Here is an 18,193-nt window from a genome sequence, read left to right as displayed (position 1 = left end):
GTTTATAGTCAGCACAAGACAAAGCATATGCAGTTTTCAACATGCAGCACAAATGATCATAAGCTCAAAAGTTAGGTTTCACACCCGCATCTCTCATACACACGCACTCACAGCAGCTGCCTTTTTTCACAAAGCCGCTCACACCCAAGCACACATACGCAGGCAACCACGCACACACAGTTATGCACACACACACAACAGCTGTTTTCCTCTCATACAGACACTCAACAAAATAGTAGACAGAGAAAAAGTCAGTCATAAGTGATCAAAAGTCAGTCTTTTTTAAAAATGTATTATACTAAGTATTACATGCCAATTTCAACTTAGTTTTCTCTACGATTTTATATTATTTGATCGGAGTTACCGCATTGGCAGTGCTTGTGAAGACGATCACGTTTGTGAAACGTGTCTTATTCTGGGTCGGATGAAGGCGATCGTGATGATCCACGACCCTTCCTTATAGTTTTGCGGTATCTCCGGTGCCCAATTGCTTCATATGCCTGATCAGTGTATGTTTTAGGTTGTTTCTCACTTTATCTATTGAGAAGTTGTTTCATATATATATCATCATGTCTACAATAATCTGTTCCCTTCTAGTGACTGAAATAACTTGTGGCAAGGAGTCCCACAGTTAGTGTGATTATGACCTTTATGTGTATTTTACCCTCCAGCCTAACCATCGTCCTAACTGCTTTCCCCTAAACCAGGGGCGTCACTAGACCTAATAGTGTACAGGGGCACTCCTGGGGCACAAAAAATTAATGAGAGCATGCAAAGTGCAGAAGAAAATTACAATTCAGTATCCCGTAAATTCACTATTTGATCATATGAGACTATGTATTTAGAGTGTGTCGTGTAGGAATGATAACATGGAAAAAAGGTATAGATTTTTACAAATTAGGCCTTTAATAAGCAATTTAATCCATAACTGATTAAAGCAAAAATTAAAGAGAAATTAATCTTTAAGAAATATTTATTGAACATTCCTTTTGTTGTAGTCAGAAATATTTATTGAACATTCTTTTTGTTGCAGTAAGAAACATTTATTGAACATTCTTTTTGTTGTAGTAGTTATTTTTCTTGAGCATGAGAACATTTTCTAAGATAGTGAATGAAGGGAAGGAAATAAGGAATTAGTTTTTGGGAAGCAAGGTGTATCGTCTCGTCTTCATTTGCGCAAAGTTGTCAATCACTTGGCTATGGCTTAACTTGCAAAGTTCCTCACGCTCCACTGACAAAATGGCAAGATGGTGAAGCCTTTCCTGACCCATTGTGCTCCTCAGCCAAGTGTGGAGCCGTCTCAGCACACTGAATGTCCTTTCAGCAGTGCAGCTGGACACTGGAATGGTCAGAGAGATCTGAATGAGCTGTGTCAAGGTAGGGAACATGACATGATCTAGCCGGCCGCTACAGCGCGCTGACGTATCTAGTCTTCTCTAAATATCTGTGCTTGATTCAACCTACTGACTTCCCCCTGCAGACCATTATAACCATAACTAACATATTTTTTCATGACTCACTACAAATTCCTCAATCTACAGCAAATAACCATGATTGTTTTTGATACAAGAAATAAATTTAGCTAACTTAGCGTGGTTATCAATTTGGCTAGCTTGGTCTTCACTTACCTCTTTCATTCTTCGCTGTTTTGTCCCTGCTACGGGCAAATAACATTCTGACATCCATCTAAGAATAAGAGTTCAAATGAAATTAAAAAAGATCTAAATAATATAGGCTACAGTTTTCAACAAGTTGGTGTCTAAATTACCTGCTCAATCTCGCTGTGTCATCACTTCAGCTCGGCTGCGGCGCTCTCTCTCTCTCTCTCTCCCTCGCTCACTCTACCTAACTCTTATTCTCTTGCTCTCTCACAGTCGAAGTCGCTTATTTAGCCATGTGGGCATGTTTATGTTGCGATAAAAGTAGTCTAAATTACCCTAATGATTATTATGTGTGCTGAAGTAGAATATGCAGATTTAAAACAACAGATTTTGAAAAAAAAAAAATTGACGATTTTTTTTTTTTTTTTACCGGGGCACTACAGATCTATACATGGGCACGTGCCCTAGTATAATATGTCTGGCGACGTGGCTGCCCTAAACTAGTGGATTTCTCCACGTATAATGATTATTAGTTAAGCTTGCAATCGTTAAGGTTATCGCCTTTCAAGCCCATAAAAGCACGGCCTCCCGACTACAAACTCAACATGAGCCCCCGTCCTAATGGGTTTGTCACCGTTCGGACCAAGCTCCCCCATATAGAATTTCAGTCAAAACCTCACCTGGGTTTCACAAATAGCTCTGCCCGGGAAACGGCTACGTGTAACTCACATTTCACAACACATTCACACACACGCATCTCTGTATGCGTATCACGTTGCAACTCACATCACGCATCTCTGTATGCGTTTCAACAACAATTCAGCTGACAGACAGCTGTTCTCCCCCCTGGCTGCTCAACACACCAATTATATCCAATTCCTAATTTGTCTGTCTTACACAATTTTATACATATAATTGACACAACAAATATTTCAGAGCAGCTATCTTGTGCACAAGATATTAGATGTGAGTAAGAGAATGTAGATAATCCATCACGTCTAGATTCTTTGTTTTGAGAGAGCCCAAGCAAGAACGTTATGTCTGACCACACAGTGAAAGCACTCTAAAAACAAATAATGAGAATTAAACTTCTCTACCTTTTTGTGCCGGCTTGAGGATTTCACTTGTGCGGAAAGACAGGCGCAAATGCGTAGCTGGATCTCTCTGCCAAAACCTGGCTGGCTCGCCACTTTGTTGGAGTTGACCTCGGATCTCTCATTCAAGTTGAGATGACAAACGAGACTCAACGACGGATCATCTTACAGCCCCTTGCGGGTTTAATGCACAGATCAACCACCTCACATCTTGCATACAGACAGAACCCTCCTTACAACTTGCATTCACATTTTATACCTTTCGTTGACGTCATTACTCATGTGTGTGTACGTGCTTCTCTTCAGAAAGGTGCATCCTGTTTGGCAAGGTACTGGGGTACAGGTTTACTGGAACATCCAGTCCATTGTCCTGTCCTCATATGACCTGAACTTATGACCTTGTACTGGCAATACCCTGCTTACTTGGAGACCAGTATATCTTACATAAACTTTCTCCAGACACTTATGTCTTACATAAACTCACGCCCCTACATCCCCCTCTGGGGTAGTTATTGTGAGTCTCCCTCAATTTCAAGGCCTCTAATAGATGCCTGGGAGTTTGAAGGTTCTGTACAGTTTGCAATTGAAAATGTTCAATGGTCCTTCTTGCATGTCTGGATGCCATCTACCACTTCAGGGCGGTGGATGTAGGAGTTAGCCCCTCTCCCACCCACCCCCACCCCAAGGGTCAAAGCAGATGGCCGTTCCAATTGGGCCTGGACTAGCTTGATGTTCCTGCCTGTTAAAAGGAAGGTTTTTGTCAACGTGTTGCAAGATGTGTTTGATCATGGAGAACTGTTAGGTGTAAATGAACTGAAGGAGTGTGGTGCTAGACATGCTATAATTGTAAAGTGTCCTGAGATAACTTTTGTTGTGATTTGGAGCAAATAAACCAAACAAATAAGCCAGACTTTCCTCCTCAGTTTTGGTTTTGATCTCACATATTGTCTCCAATTAGACTTGAGATGTCATCATGTAGCGCTGCGCAAATGTTGAGTCCGGTTGCATTAAGTTGCAGTGTGCAAAAACAGCACAGAGACCCCATGCTGCACTGCCAAGCCCTACACAGTGAATGGGAGCTGCTTCAGTGTGTAATCTGCTCGTGATACTGCTCAGAAGCCTTGCAGCTTCATTTTTACTGCCTGTAGTCAAAAAGAATGGTTGCATGTTCATAGAGTACTGTTTACTTAGTTCCTGTGCCCTGTTGTTTTCATGATATTGTTCATGTTGGTTTGGTAGGTTGGATATTTTATCTTTGTGCATCAAGACAATTGGATTAAACATGCTATCTCAATCGAGTTGGATTGATTCAATCAAAACTGGGTGATGTGAATTAATGAATCGCTGTAAAAAAAAATTTTTTTTAAGGATTTCAAACTGTCGTCTTGCTCTTATCTCTATTCTGTTTTCCAAGAAAGTTAAAACCACCTCCAGTGAGTCAAACATTTTTGCTTAATTTTTTATTTTCCCAAATTTCATTGGTTCTGTTAAGCTTTTCAAATGCAGTGCTTTAAAAAAACACGACAAAACCTATTTACACTGAGCCTGGCAGTTTGACTAATAAGATTTTTCCTTTCTTACTGAACGCAATGCAAATTTTTTGCGCAACAAGTTTAAATGTAAAGTCTACGTAGAGAGGCCATTCGATGCAAATTCGTGTGTATACTCGCCAGGTGACGCGAATACGCAAATAACTTAATCTGAATTTAGCAGCGACAATTTTGCAATGCGAATTTCGCGAATTTAACTTGCGCGACAAATTTGCGTGATGTTGTGTCAAGAGAGCCTATAAGCGTTGAGATTCCCCTGACATCAAGGAAGTCACATCAATGGTCCTGGCTGTGGTTGGTGTCCGACCGTGATATCCAAGCTCACTTTACGCACCACGAATACATAAGCCTCCTGTTGTTGTCCACGAAACCTGATCACCACCTCATGCTTGGTACCGTTTTTTTCGTCTGTTTATTGGCTAAAAGAATGTCTACTTTATATTCGGAAAAAATCTCATAGGCTGGTGTCAAGTGTCAATCAAGTGATGCATGGTCCGCTCTGTAACCTGGGGTCTGGTTGGGGTTTCAGCCCTGAGGCTCAACAACCCAGGTACTGATGGGCTTTTGATGTTTATGTCGTCAGCAGGCCGTCACCGTGACTCAGGCACTGATTGGCTTTTGATGTTTATGTCGTCAGCAGGCCGTCACCGTGACTCAGATTGAGTGTCGCGGAGATCAGACCAATACCCGCTACTATGTATATTGAGATAGCATAATGCTAGCGAGATGGGTGTGATCGCAGAACAACGTTAGCATTATGGTAAAGTACAAATAATTCTGAAAATACAAAAAGCAAGAGGAAATTCTTCAAGATTCTCCATCTTTTGACTTTTACGGATTGAATAAAATGAAGTTTGATTAGAAATATAAACGATGATCACGTTGGGAGCACGAAGTTAGTATGAAGGTATTTCAACTTCGCTTGCCGGTTGCCTAGCAACACCAGGTTTCGAATGAGATATAGCATGATCCGAGAGGTTAATCTAAACCAAAAACAACCAAAAAGTCTATAGCGCCACCTGCGGAGCCACACAGCTACAAGATAATTTCAAGATAATTTGCGGCGCTATAACTCCTCCCACCAATGTCCCACAAACATGGGACCAAAACCGTTGGACTTGTCTCATGAAGATGAACAATTCATACACTCTGACCCCTCACCTATCTACAACAAAATGTCCACAATTTGGACAAAACTGTCAAAATGACCACTTTTTTTGGCCCCCGAACAAAATCTATCTCCTCCAAAAGCAATACTGGTATCGCTTCCAAACTTTGGCAGATTACTCTCCCAAATGTGCGAGCAAACGATATTTATTTTCGTTGTAATAAGTCACTCGCTGTCCATTTAACAAGCCGTCAAAGTTGGGGAAATACAAAATAAAAATTTTACCCTGACAATGGAAGTCTATGGGGAGACCATGTCCTCTCAGGGTACATACTGTCAAACAAACGCTTCTCACGTCTACACTATACATCCCACAGCTTAAAACAACACACCACTGGATTCCTGACAAAAATCCCTACAAATATATGATATTATGTGTCACTTTTGACCAACGTATGTCGACTTATTTCAATTTTACACACCAAAATTCTGTTAATCCTCCTCTGCTCTCCACTAGCACAGAGACAGACTGCAGCAAGGGAGGGGTTCTTAAAGGGCCAGCTCTCAGCTCTGCTCTCACTCTCTGCATTACTGTGCGTTCACACCGAATGCAAATTTGCGCGAACAGTTTCCATTCAAAGTGTATGCAAACGCGCGAATAGCGTGAATTTTCAGTCTGGCGGTGCGAACGAGGCTGATATTTCGCGCCGCAAAATATTCGCGCAAGTTGAAAATATTGAACATTGGCGAATATTTTGCGTCAAGACAGCCAATCAGCATTGAGGATGTCCCGGCTGACTGTGACTGACAAATTATATTTTTGCTACAAACAAGTGCAAAAAACTGTTGAGTTATTGAGTCCAGCCACAGAACATGGTACTTTCAAGAGGCAGGCGCAAGTCAATCACATGTCAACTGAAGTGAAGTGGTTGATTGATTCTGATGCTGCTTTTCACGATAAAACTATTTAACTTGTCACAGTGATGGATTAGCTGGCAGCTCAGTAAGAAATTCTGTTGTTACAGTTATTAAAGCTCTCGAAGCACTATAAAGTAAAGTATAAAGTTACAAATTACTGTAATTAGAAAAGTGCAGACTTTAAGAAAAAAGAATAAGATAAAGTGTAAGAGTAAGAATAAGAATAAACTATTTACAAAGCACAGTAGTTATGACAAAGAGTATTGCACAGTTTAAGCATTGCACAGTTAAGTAATGACATGAGATACACTGAAGAATGTGTTTATTACTCAGAGGGAGGAGTTAAAGAGTTTGATGGCCACAGGTAAGAATGACATCCTGTGGTGCTCTGTGGTGCATTTAGGTGGGATGAGTCTAGCCCTGAATGTGCTCCTGTGTTTAACCTCGGATGCTGTCCAAGATTGTGTGGAGTTTAGACAACATCCTCCTCTCTGTCACCACCGTCAGAGAGTCCAGCTCTACCCCTACAATGTCACTGGCCTTCCGGATGAGTTTGTTTAGTCTGTTGGAATCTGCTACCTTCAGTCTGCTGCCCCAGCACACAACAGCAAACAGGATGGCACTGGCCACCACAGACTCACAGAACATCCTCAGCATGGTCCTGCAGATGTTAAAGGACCTCAGCCTCCTGAGGAAGTAGAGATGGCTGAGGCCCTCCTTGTAGACAGCTTCAGAGTTCTTACAAAAGTCCAGTTTGTTGTGCAAGTACACCCCCAGGTACTTGTAGTCCTCAACAATGTCCACACTGACCCCCTGGATGGAAACAGGGGTCACTGGTGTCTTTGTCCTTCTGGGGTCCACAATCAGTTCCTTTGTCTTTGTCACATTGAGCAGGAGATGGTTCTTCTCACACCATGTGACAAAGTTCTCCAGCACAGTCCTGTATTCAGTCTCATCACCCTTCTTGATGCATCCAACTACTGCAGAATCGTCAGAGAATTTCTGAAGGTGGCAGGACTCTGTGTTGTAGTTGAAGTCAGTGGTGTAGAGGGTGAAGAGAAAGGGAGACAGGACTGCCCCCTGTGGAGCCACAGTAGAGCCCCAGAGTTGCTCACCAATCTGTCTGACACACAGTGTTGTAAGCGTACAAACTGTGGTCTTCCAGTCAGGTAGTCAACGATCCAGGACACCAGAGGAGCCTCCACCTGCATGGCTGTCAGCTTCTCACCCAGCAGCACCGATCTGATGGTGTCAAAAGCACTGGAGAAGTCAAAGAACATGACCCTCACAGTGCTCTGAGGTGAGCGTAGACACGGTTGAGCATGAAGATGATGGCGTCCTCTACTCCAAGGCGGGGCTGGTAGGCGAACTGGAGGGGATCCAGCAGGTGTTGGACTGATGGCCTCAGCTGTTCCAGCATGAGTCTCTCCAGGGTCTTCGTGATGTGAGACGTCAGTGCCACTGCTCTACAGTCCCAGGGGCTGTTGGGACGCTGCGTCTTCGGGACTGGGACTAGGCAGGACGTCTTCCACAGCTCAGGGACATTATGAAGACTGAGGCTCATGGTGAAGACATGATGAAGGACTCCAATGAGCTGGGGGGCACAGGCTTTGAGGACTCTGGGGCTGACACCATCAGGACCTGCAGCCTTGCCTGTGTGGAGTCTGCTTAGTTGTCTTCTCACCTGGTCAGCTGTGAAAGACACTGTGGGGGTGACTGGGGGGGGGGGGGGTCCTCATTGTAAGAGGGCTGTCAGCCTGGGAGCCAGAGGACGAGGGGGGATGGGTGAGACCCTCACCGGAAGAGGAAGGGGGACTGTGAGGAGGGGGTTATATGGAGGGCAGAGGGGGTAAATCTATTAAAGTATAGATTGAGTTCGTTGGCCCTGTCCAGGCCTCCCTCAACTCCTCCGCTGCCCCGATGTTTTGAAGCCTGTGACGGTCTTCACGCCACTGCAGACCTCCCTGATTTTGTTTTGCTGGAGCTTCTGCTCCAGCTTCCTCCTATACATGTTCTTGCCCTCCCTGATCTTCCTCTAAAGGTCCCTTTGGATTGTTCTCACCTCATCCAGATTACCTTCTCTGAAGGCTCTTTTCTTGGCGTTCAGGGTGATCTTGTCCAGTGGGTCCAGTGGGAGAGCGTTCCAGATTATAGGAGCTGCAACCTGGAAGGTACAGTCTCCCTGAGCTGACTAAATACCTGTAGTCAATGTGGATAAGGGACCCCACAGGTATTGCCGAAGTGCTTTGAACTGCACAGCACAACGCTAAACATGTCAAGATCAACTGTTGCTGTGATCAGGACAATCGCATGCAATAAGAAAAAAGCAAAAAAAATGAGGAAAAATAATTTTAAACCAGATGTCATTTGGCTGAGTAAACCTCTAGTTGTGGGACCATCCGGTTGGTCTTCCTCGTTTTGACGTATGGGACAGCCTGTTTCCTCTTCAATAGTAGTTTCTATTGGAGAAGTCATCTGATCAGGATCTTTGCCCACTAAGTTTTCCTCATAGATGCAAGGCTCTTTGGCAGGGCAAATAGGGAAGTCCACTTGTTCTTCTTTGACAGAGCATAAGGGAGAGTCCATTTGCTCTTCAGTAGGAGTATCTATGAGAGAAGTCTGCTGATCAGGATCTTCACCCAACATCCTGCATTCCTCCAGCAAACTAATCTCTTCTTTGACAGAGCTTGCAGGGGAGAACAGTTGCTCTTCAGTAATCTGCTGGACTTTCAATTGAAGGTCAAGATTGGCCTCTCGCAAACTGCTATTGAAAGCATGAAGATTTTCTATAATCTCCTGTTGATAAGCAATATTCCTTTTCTGCTTTTGTATCAGCTCATCCTTTTCCAACATGAGGAGGTAAGCCTCCTCCACTTGAGTCTGAAGAGCACGTAGTGCTGTGTTTTGGTTCTCAATTTGATTCATATGGTTCTCTTGAACATGTTTGAGATGTTTCAGCTCCACTGTAATTCGATTCAAGTCATCTTCCTTTCCTTGAAGAACGTGCAGTTCCTCCTTCATCCGTTTCTTCTCCGTCTGCTCAAGCTTCCTCCGTGATTCAACCTGGGCTAAAGCCTCTCTCAAATCCTTGTTAAGGCTTTGGACGGCACTCACTTTATTCTGAAGGCTCTGAACTTTCCTCTTCAGACTGTCGATCTCGATGGAGTCCTTCTCCTTCCTTGGTTCAAGGTGGGCCAGTTCTTCAGTTAAGGTCTCTATTTCCTGAGATGCGGTATAACCTTGTCTCCTCAAATATCGATTTTCTGCCTCTCTCTCTTCATTCTGTGATTTCACCTGTTCAAGAGCAGTCTTGTTCTCGGTGAGTTCTTCTTTCATTTTGTTCATCTCTGCCTCGGTGAAGGTGAGTTCTTCACTGAGGTCACACTTCTCCCTGTAAAGCATCCTCCCCTCATATTCAAGACTGTGCACTTGTGTCTTCAGATTTTTAATCTGAGTCTGGTTCTCATTCCTCAGAAGTTCAAGGTTGGCCACCTTAGCTGACAGGTTCTCGATCACCTGATTTGCAGTTATCGTCTCTTGTTCAAGGCTCGAAACCTGTCCCCTCAAATCCAGATTTTCTGTCTGTCTTTTGTCACACAGAGACTGAAGCTGATCAATTTCAGTTTTCCTCTTCGTCAGGTCCTCCTCAATTTGTTTCATCTCAGCCTGTTCACTCACCCTCAGAGATTGTACGTGGATTAGTTCTTTCCTGAGGTCACTCTTCTCCTTCTGAACCATCTTCTCACACAGAAGATGGTGGACTGTTGTGTTCAGATCGTCTATCTGACTCTGGTTGTTGTCCTTCACTGATTTGAGGTTTGCCACCACAGCAGTGAGCTTTCGTATCTCCTGAAATGCACCATTATTCTCATGTTGAAGAGTAGAAACTTGTTCCCTCAAATCTTTGTTTTCTGCCCGTCTTTCATCAAGACGAGACTGAAGCTGCTCAAGTGTAGCTTTCTTCTCAGTTAGTTGAGCTTTCCCTTTGACCCTCAGAGACTGAGGAGCAGAATCACATTCACCAGGATCGCTCAGTTGATCCATACGTCTCGCACTGAGATGCACCAAATCTTTGAATGCTCTCTCCATATTATGCAACGCAGTCTTGGCATTCTGCTCAGTGTTATTTTGAAGACCTTGAGCCATACTTAATCTCCAATGACTGTGAAGTGTTTGAAGAAGAAATGTTCTGCCTAAGTTAATTAGTTTGGATTCTTTTACAGAATGCATCAGTGATGACTGTGCAGTCAAGTCTGATCACTGACATGACCGGATTAATCAAGTTACCGTATTTTACGCACTATAAGGCGCACCCAAAAACCTTGAATTTTCTCAAAAACCAACAGTGCGCCTTATATATGTATAAATATTGGTTAATTATGGCTCCCGTAGTCAGGGGGCGTCGCCGAAGTAACGGTAATGTGCAACTCGCAGAAGAAGTGGGTTTAGGGCAGTGGTTCTCAAACTTTTTCTGTCATTCCTCCTTTTGGAGGAAGAAAAGTTTTCATTCCCCCCAACGCCAAATTTTTTGACAAAATAGGCCCATGTTTAACTTTACTGACCTACTAAAAATTACAAACATTCCTTTAGTTTTCAGAACTAGAAAAAATGAAATAAAATGTGTTTCATCCCTGTCAAATATGTCTCCATTTTAAAAACAGACCTGACAACAGTTGCTATGAAAGAGGTTTATAACGTGGAACCATAAACAAAGCGAAAGGTGAGGGGGGAAATAATGTTTGGTTGTCGGGTGACGCCACACACTTTGAGAAACGCTGGTTTAGGGCATGGGTAACAACCCACGACTCCGCAGCTGCATGTGTCTCTTTCATCCCTCTGCTGCAGCTCCTTTTTACTTTGGAAAGTAAATAATGAGTATTTGATTAAAATTTATTGTATTTTATTCATAAGTTAATATAATTTTAAATTACAATAATAGGATGATCTTTTAGCATCAAAATAAAACAATTTTTTTTCAACTTTCTGTCTTTCAAAATACTCCTTACAATCACACGTGCGACACCCACCAGCGCACAATTTATTTACCTTTTTGATCCCCGGTAGGTCAACCATGGATGAATCCTAGAAAATAAAAGTTCCTGAAGAAACATTTTGTTGCATGTAGATGAGGTGGGCATCTGGTCAGGATGTCTCCCAGACACCTCCCTGAAAATGATAGGAGGCTTTGGGGAAGACCCCTACATGCTGAAGACATTCTCTCAGCTGGCCTGGGAACGCCTTAAGATCCCCCGCAAGTAGCTGGAAGAAGTACCCGGGGTGTTTCAAGTCAAAACAACATTAAAGTCCCCCAACTTAGCACTTTTCTTAAATGTCTGTTTTTGAAGCCTGCTATGTCATAAATTGTATAGATAAAGCCATTTTAGAAATGTCTGTCAGTGGGTAAAATTAACTCTACAGAAAAAAAGTCATTTGTACACTGATAATTTTGCACATCCTTTGTGTAATAGCAGCAAGCACATAATTCATACATTTGTCTTCATAATGGACAATCAAAATGTAATAATGAACATAAAGCAGGCATTTGAATTGCTTACTGTGCTGATTGAAGAAGAATCTGAATTTATTCCACACCAGGAAGTTTTCCTCTGTGGAATTGCAAAGCTTAGTTCTTCCTTCATTTATTTTTTTTCAGTGAGGAGAGCTGTTTTTGTGAATTTTGTTTGAAAATATGCTTTACTTTTTATGCTAAAACTTGTCACTAATTATGTTATTGCTGCTACCTTTTACTTTACCGGTGCTTCAGCTCCGACTGGACTCCAATGACAAGAATAATAATGTGTTGCTCTGCCGAGCAAACATAATAGGGTCTTCGCCTGAAGTACCTTCTGGCTCAGGCTCTAGTTAAAGCTGCAAGCAGCATTGTTAGGGCCTGAGCCCCCGCATGGCCATAGGCTGCGTCGTTGACACCGGCCCGAAGCCAACAGTGTATTGGTCAAGTCTGTAGGCCTTGTAGTTTAGGAGTTAGAAGCCTGAGTCTGATGCAGTGAATGAGAGCAGAGCTGCCAGCTGGCCCTTACAGCCCCTCCCCCCTGCACTGTCGCTGATCTGTGCTAGAGTGGAGAGCAGAGGATCAACAGAATTATAGTGTGGAAAAGCTGAATAAGTTGGCATACGTTTCTCAAGAGTGACACATAATACCATTTTTTTGTAGGGATTTTTGTCAGGAATGCAGTGGTGTGTTAGTAAAAGCTGTGGGATGTATGGTGTAGACGTGAGAAGCGTTTGTTTGACAGTATGTACCCTGAGAGGACACGGTCTCCCCATAGGCTTCCATTGTAAGCGTGAAACGTGTCTCCCCCACTTTGAGGGCTTATAAAATCCAAACCGAGTAATGTCTTCGCCTGAAGTACCTTCAGGCTCAGGCCCTAAAAATCCTGTCACTATCACGTAAACTGTTGTACTGCTCATAACATCCAAATATCTGCAAGCATCCTCTATCAAGCTTTGGCGCTCAATGACAGATCAATGGGTCTGATGCAGTGAAATTCAAGTAGTTTACCACAGCCTGGAGCGGTCTATGATAAAAGAGAGAATGTCAAACAGTGATGGATATAGATTTTGAAAAGGAATTTTTCATCTAAATGCCATTTAATGTCTTACTGCATATGAGATGCCAAAGGAGAGTAGATGTTTAAGTTGAAGTAGGGTGTGTCTGATCAGGGTAAATGTTGTTTGAAGGAAACCTTTAAGATGTTCAATGCGTCAGGTGAAAAAAATATGAATGCTCTTGCAGGGAAATATAGCTGGTGTAATTGCCAATAGACGTTTGGGAAGTTTCAGCTTCAAGTTTGTCAATTAAAATGTCCAGTTGAATGTGTGTACTGCAGAGGATATACGGATGATCAAAAGTAAAAAGGTGAAAAGAGAGTACATCTGACTACTAGATGCACTACTACTAGACTACTCAGCTACATATTAGAACATTCGTTACATTTAACCATTTAGCAACCTATGAATCCAGTGTAAATAATTGACATAGAAATATGTATGAATAAAATGTCCCTGAATACCGCACATCCTACACATATAGCTACTTATCTAGTTGTAGGTGATTGTTTTTTCTTTGAAAAAAGGTGCAAATGACACCCACTGTCTCAGCGCTGGGTTGTATTTACACCACATGAGGGTAATTCCGGAATTTTCAGTTGGACGAGTAAGAATTTATTAAAGGTGCAGAAGACAATCATTTGAAGAAAATATTTATTAAAAACATACATCTTTAAGAAAAGTGCAGGCAGAGAGTCAAATTTAATGGATATATTAGTGAAATAATAATTTTTTTTAATTATTTAAAATAAAAAGTTAATAAGATGTACATTTCAGCAAGTTGGCTGACAAACTTGCTATCAGTGTTATCCATCGCTAACCTCAGGAGCTGCTGGGTATTACTTTAACTGCAGAAATGGCAGAGAAAAGTAAGGATTCATTCTGTTATTCGTCTAAAATACTGTCAGACAAAGGTCAAACAAGATGAGGGTCTGTACTGCTCAAGTATCTCTATGCAAGTCTAGGCTGAAAGACTAAAAAGGGCTGAAAAGCCATCACTGAGGTGGCTATTTTTCTGCTAGACAGGCGAGGTGACGTTCGCTAACTAGCAATAGTGATTGCTCAAGTCACCATCTTCAGCATGTGACAAGTTCATGCTGTTATTGTTACTAGTGTGTGACAACATCAGAAGTGTATCGGCCACCTGAATTGTCTGTCTAAACATGGCTATTCCAGCTCTCGGTTGTATCTGCCTGGCAACCAGTTGAATGAATGAATGAATGAATGAAGGCTTTATTTTGAAAATGAGAAAACAAAAAACCCAAATCAAAATTGTCAAGACAACAAAAACAATGTTAACGTAACATGTTCGAAAAGGAGTGAGAAGAAGCAGATGCTTATTTAATCCTACCCCTTCTCCTTTCTCAGTGATTAACAATCATCTAATGAGTTCATTGTCCTATTTGTACACATATTTACAAATTACGGTATGTATTTGAATGTATGTACCAACACCTCATGACTTTATATACGTGCATATTTGCAAACGAAAGAAAATAAATAATGTAAATACACAAGTGAATAAATGATCTGTGAAAACACCTGGTCAAAGCCCTTCATCCTCCCTGTACCCTATGAAAACCATGTTTTTGTACCGCTTTTTGAACTTGGTCGTGCTTGGACATTGCTTGAGCACCCGACCCGTTCCAAAGCTTCACTCCATATACAGAAACAGAAAACTTTTTTAATGCTGTGCGGACACGAAGATGTTTTAAATTGCACTTCCCCCTCAGATTATAATCCTCATCTCGGTTAAAAAACAATTTTTGAACATTTCCAGGTTTATTTGTTTATTGCTTTGTACATAACTTGTGCCGTTTAATATTAAATCAGTTAAATATTAGTTCAGCAAGACTGAGGGAGACACCAAAAGACCATTAAGTTTTTTGTCCGTTGTCCATTGTACCTTCAAGACTAGGGAAACCCATCCATCCATTTTCTTCCGCTTATCCTGTTAAGGGTTGCAGGGGGGGCTGGAGCCTATCCCAGCGGCTTTCGGCCGAGATGCGGGGTACATTCTGGACAGGTTGCTAGTCCATCACAGGGCCAACACATATAGACAAACATTCACACTCACAATCATACCTGTGGTCAATTTGGAGTATCCAATTAGCCTCGTCCCCAATTGCATGTCTTTGGACTGTGGGGGAAGCTGGAGTACCTGGAGAGAATCCATGCATGCACAGGGAGAACATGCAGACTCCACACAGAAAGATCCCGTGCCCAAGCCGGGACTCGAATCCGGAAACTTCTTGCTGTGAGGCGACAGTGTTAACCACTGCACAACAATTGCAAAACATTTAACTAGAGTTGAAAAAAAATCATTAGTGATCTGTTACCATAGCTTAGTAAAATATGTAGAGAACTCATTTCTAAACATACTGTGCTAATTTCTCACTCATTTTACAAGCCTCCAGAAGGATATGTTGATTTTAGAAATTTAAAAAAAAAAAGACTGACCTATACATCATTGATTCCATCTTGGCTGGAGGTTCCTAAAGTTTGCAAAGCACTTTTTAGACAGACATTCAATTTAAATTTCAGTCTTAATATTTGAGTGCCTTAACATCAGGAAATGTTTCTTCTCATGTCAAATATTTATGTCAGACTATCAGCGCTGCTAGTGGAAAAGCTATTAGTAGACAGTGGTTATAACCAGGGAAACCTAGAGTGGAGGAATGGATTGATAGTATCTACAATATTTTTAGACTGAAATGAATACTTTTGCTTAAAGACTGCAACAGGGAACTTCTTTGGAAAGATGGGTCACATATGTCACACCAATACGACCATGATTTTGTCTAATATGGATTTATGTGTCCTTTTGGTTTTCCTTTATATCCCCTCTGTAGAGGGCTTTAGGTGTCATTAAAGGGGACCTTAAGTTTTTCCAGCTTTTCAGACTTATAAATATGTTTAAAATGTTGGATACCTGTTCTGGAGGATGTGGTCGTGTCATGTCATAAGGTAAGCGTGTGTTAAAGTAATCCCCGAGGGCAGTTTCTGGCAGCTCCACACTGCTGAAAATGCTCGGATTTTGAGAGGGTTTTTTTTTTGAAAGTCTCATTTTGTTACGTCACAACTTCAGGGGAAGCTCCATATATGGCAGCTCACCTGGCTCTGGTCTTAGTGCCCAGTGGTGTTGCTGCCCACCTCACTCTACCATGGCGTACACGGTATAGGGAGTGGGTCCATAGCTGCCCCTTTTGCTAACTGCACCAACGCGGGCCTGGGGGCCTGACTGGTGCTCTTGGGAGGGGTGGTCTGCCTCCCGGTATGGTGGTTGGGCTGGGGTTGGTCGCAGGCCTTGCCATTGTGGGCCCTGGGTCCTCTGTCTGCCCTGTCTCTTTGTGGGCTGCCTCCAGGCGGGGGTTGCTGCTCCTATGCTTTCCTGCAGGTCCTGACCTGCCTGCTATCCTGGACTGGGGGCGTGATGTTCTGGTCCCCCACATCAGCTACAGCCAGCTACCCACAGCATCCAAGACAAACCGTAGCACGTGCATACACACGTGCGGTGCACAACTGATCCACAATCACACACTCAGACATTTATTTTAAAATCATATTAAACCTAATGGTAAATCTGCACTGGAAATTCTGCAACCAATGTTTTTCTTTTTTTTTCCCTCTCTGTTGTTATTGTTGTTACTCTTTTTTTGTTTGTTTTTCTGCTATTGTTGTTGTTTTTGTGTGCCCCCCCCGTCTTCCCTATCCTGTCCCTGTTCTCTCTTCCTGTCCACTCCTGAGCCTCAGTCCAGTAGCTTTATCAATGAACCAATACCATTCCTAATAATATTAAACACAAATGGCGATTGGAGGAGTTTATCAGATTCCTCCTTTGCAGAGTAAAACTGCTTCAGTACAACAAGGCACCAGGAACATCTATACTGCTTGCTGGCTCCGGCCTGTCTCCCCAAGCACCCCCATTTTTTTATTTTTTATTTTTTTGAGCAGGGACACTGTTTAGTGTGTTTTTAGTGCTGCGACTGTGTTACTCTGCCGGGCAAACATAATAGGGTCTTCGCCCCGGAGTACCTCCGGGTTCAGGCCCTAATAACTTGGAGGAGTGAGCAGTTTGTAGGGTGGACCTCTGGATGTAAGCTGATGACGGGACAAAGCGTGGAAGGTGAGCTAGGGGTTCATGTAGGTGCAGTGATTGCTTGATTGTCAACAGGTGGTGGTAATTACTGCTGGAGCGTGGCGAAGCCTGCACTCACCATTGTGTACACACACACTCACACACACATACAGCAGGGGCAGACGAGGAAAACACACAATTGTAATTTTTAAGGTCAAGGTCATGCCATATGTTGCTTGAATATTGATACAGTTGGATTTCATCTTAATATGCAACAACTACAGCAGGTAAAATAAGTATGTTTCTCAAATAACAGGCAATGGAACCAACAAGGTTTAATGGCTCATTAGTGCTAATCATTGTTATTGTAACATCAAAGGTCTCGATATTCCATATCCAGTCAAACATTAAGTCCATAACATTATTTACATACGTGTCCACAGACTGATAAAACTGTTAAATCAGCACAATACTTTGTGACTGAAAGGTACGCATGTGTGGAATTCAGTCAAGGAAGTCATGAAAAACACAGTGGTGGCATTATGTACAAGTTTAAATTACAGCCTTGGTGTGTGATAGAAGAATGCTTTGAATGTCTCCAAATTGATGAATGACCCTGCATGAAAAAAAACTTGGCTGGCTTTTTGACATTTCTGTGAAATAGTCATTTTCTGTGATATCTTGATGAAATCTGAACCTTAATTAGGTCAGTCGTGATGGTGTGGCCTTATTGTGGGTTCCAGTTTGTATCTCCACACTCTATCCATCCCCTGGCACCCAACAAAAAACATTTGGCAAGAATAAAAACTATTTATGTGTTCATACATCCACAAGTCACTGCCAGTAGCGCTGACACTGTGTCTGATTGTTAGCAAATGTTCACGTCCTTACAAGAAAAGCTGCGGTTTCTTTTTTGTCTTACTTTCTGAGCAATTTCAGCAAATAAGCTCTGCCAGGTGTTCATGCATATCGACCCAAACATTAACTCAAACAAATACTGTGCAATAACAATTCAAATTGTTGTCTTTACTTCCTATGTTCCTTCCATGACCTGGACATGCCAGGTGGATAGATCAAATTTAACTTGCATTGTCAGGCTAAAAGTAAATGAATCAGGGCAATAAGTCAACCAGGAGCGTACACAAAGAGAGAAAAGGCAGAAAATGCTCTTGACGCAATGTTGCTTGCAGTGGAGCAAGATTTTTGACTGACATGCAGTGATGTGATGTCCCATTGAACACACAAATAATAAATAAGAGTATCATTTCGTCTGAGTT

At 42.3% G+C, this 18,193-nt stretch overlaps 1 long non-coding RNA gene across 1 annotated transcript; it reads right to left on the bottom strand.

Moving 5' to 3' along the window:
* Positions 1-1,070: 1,070 nt before the first annotated feature.
* LOC147260505 (uncharacterized) lies at positions 1,071-3,283 on the bottom strand. Its single transcript, XR_015116301.1, has 3 exons — positions 1,769-3,283; positions 1,629-1,686; positions 1,071-1,339 (listed from the first exon to the last, which is right to left on the bottom strand). It is a non-coding gene; the product is annotated as an uncharacterized LOC147260505 (long non-coding RNA).
* Positions 3,284-18,193: the final 14,910 nt, after the last annotated feature.

This window comes from Aulostomus chinensis, chromosome 6 (assembly GCF_037954235.1).
Source record: "Aulostomus chinensis isolate RoL2024-O1b breed Wild chromosome 6, RoL_Achi_v1.0, whole genome shotgun sequence".
Taxonomy (NCBI): domain Eukaryota; kingdom Metazoa; phylum Chordata; class Actinopteri; order Syngnathiformes; family Aulostomidae; genus Aulostomus; species Aulostomus chinensis.
The sequence above is the reverse complement of the archived record's forward strand: the minus strand, read 5'-3'. Positions and strand labels throughout refer to the sequence as shown.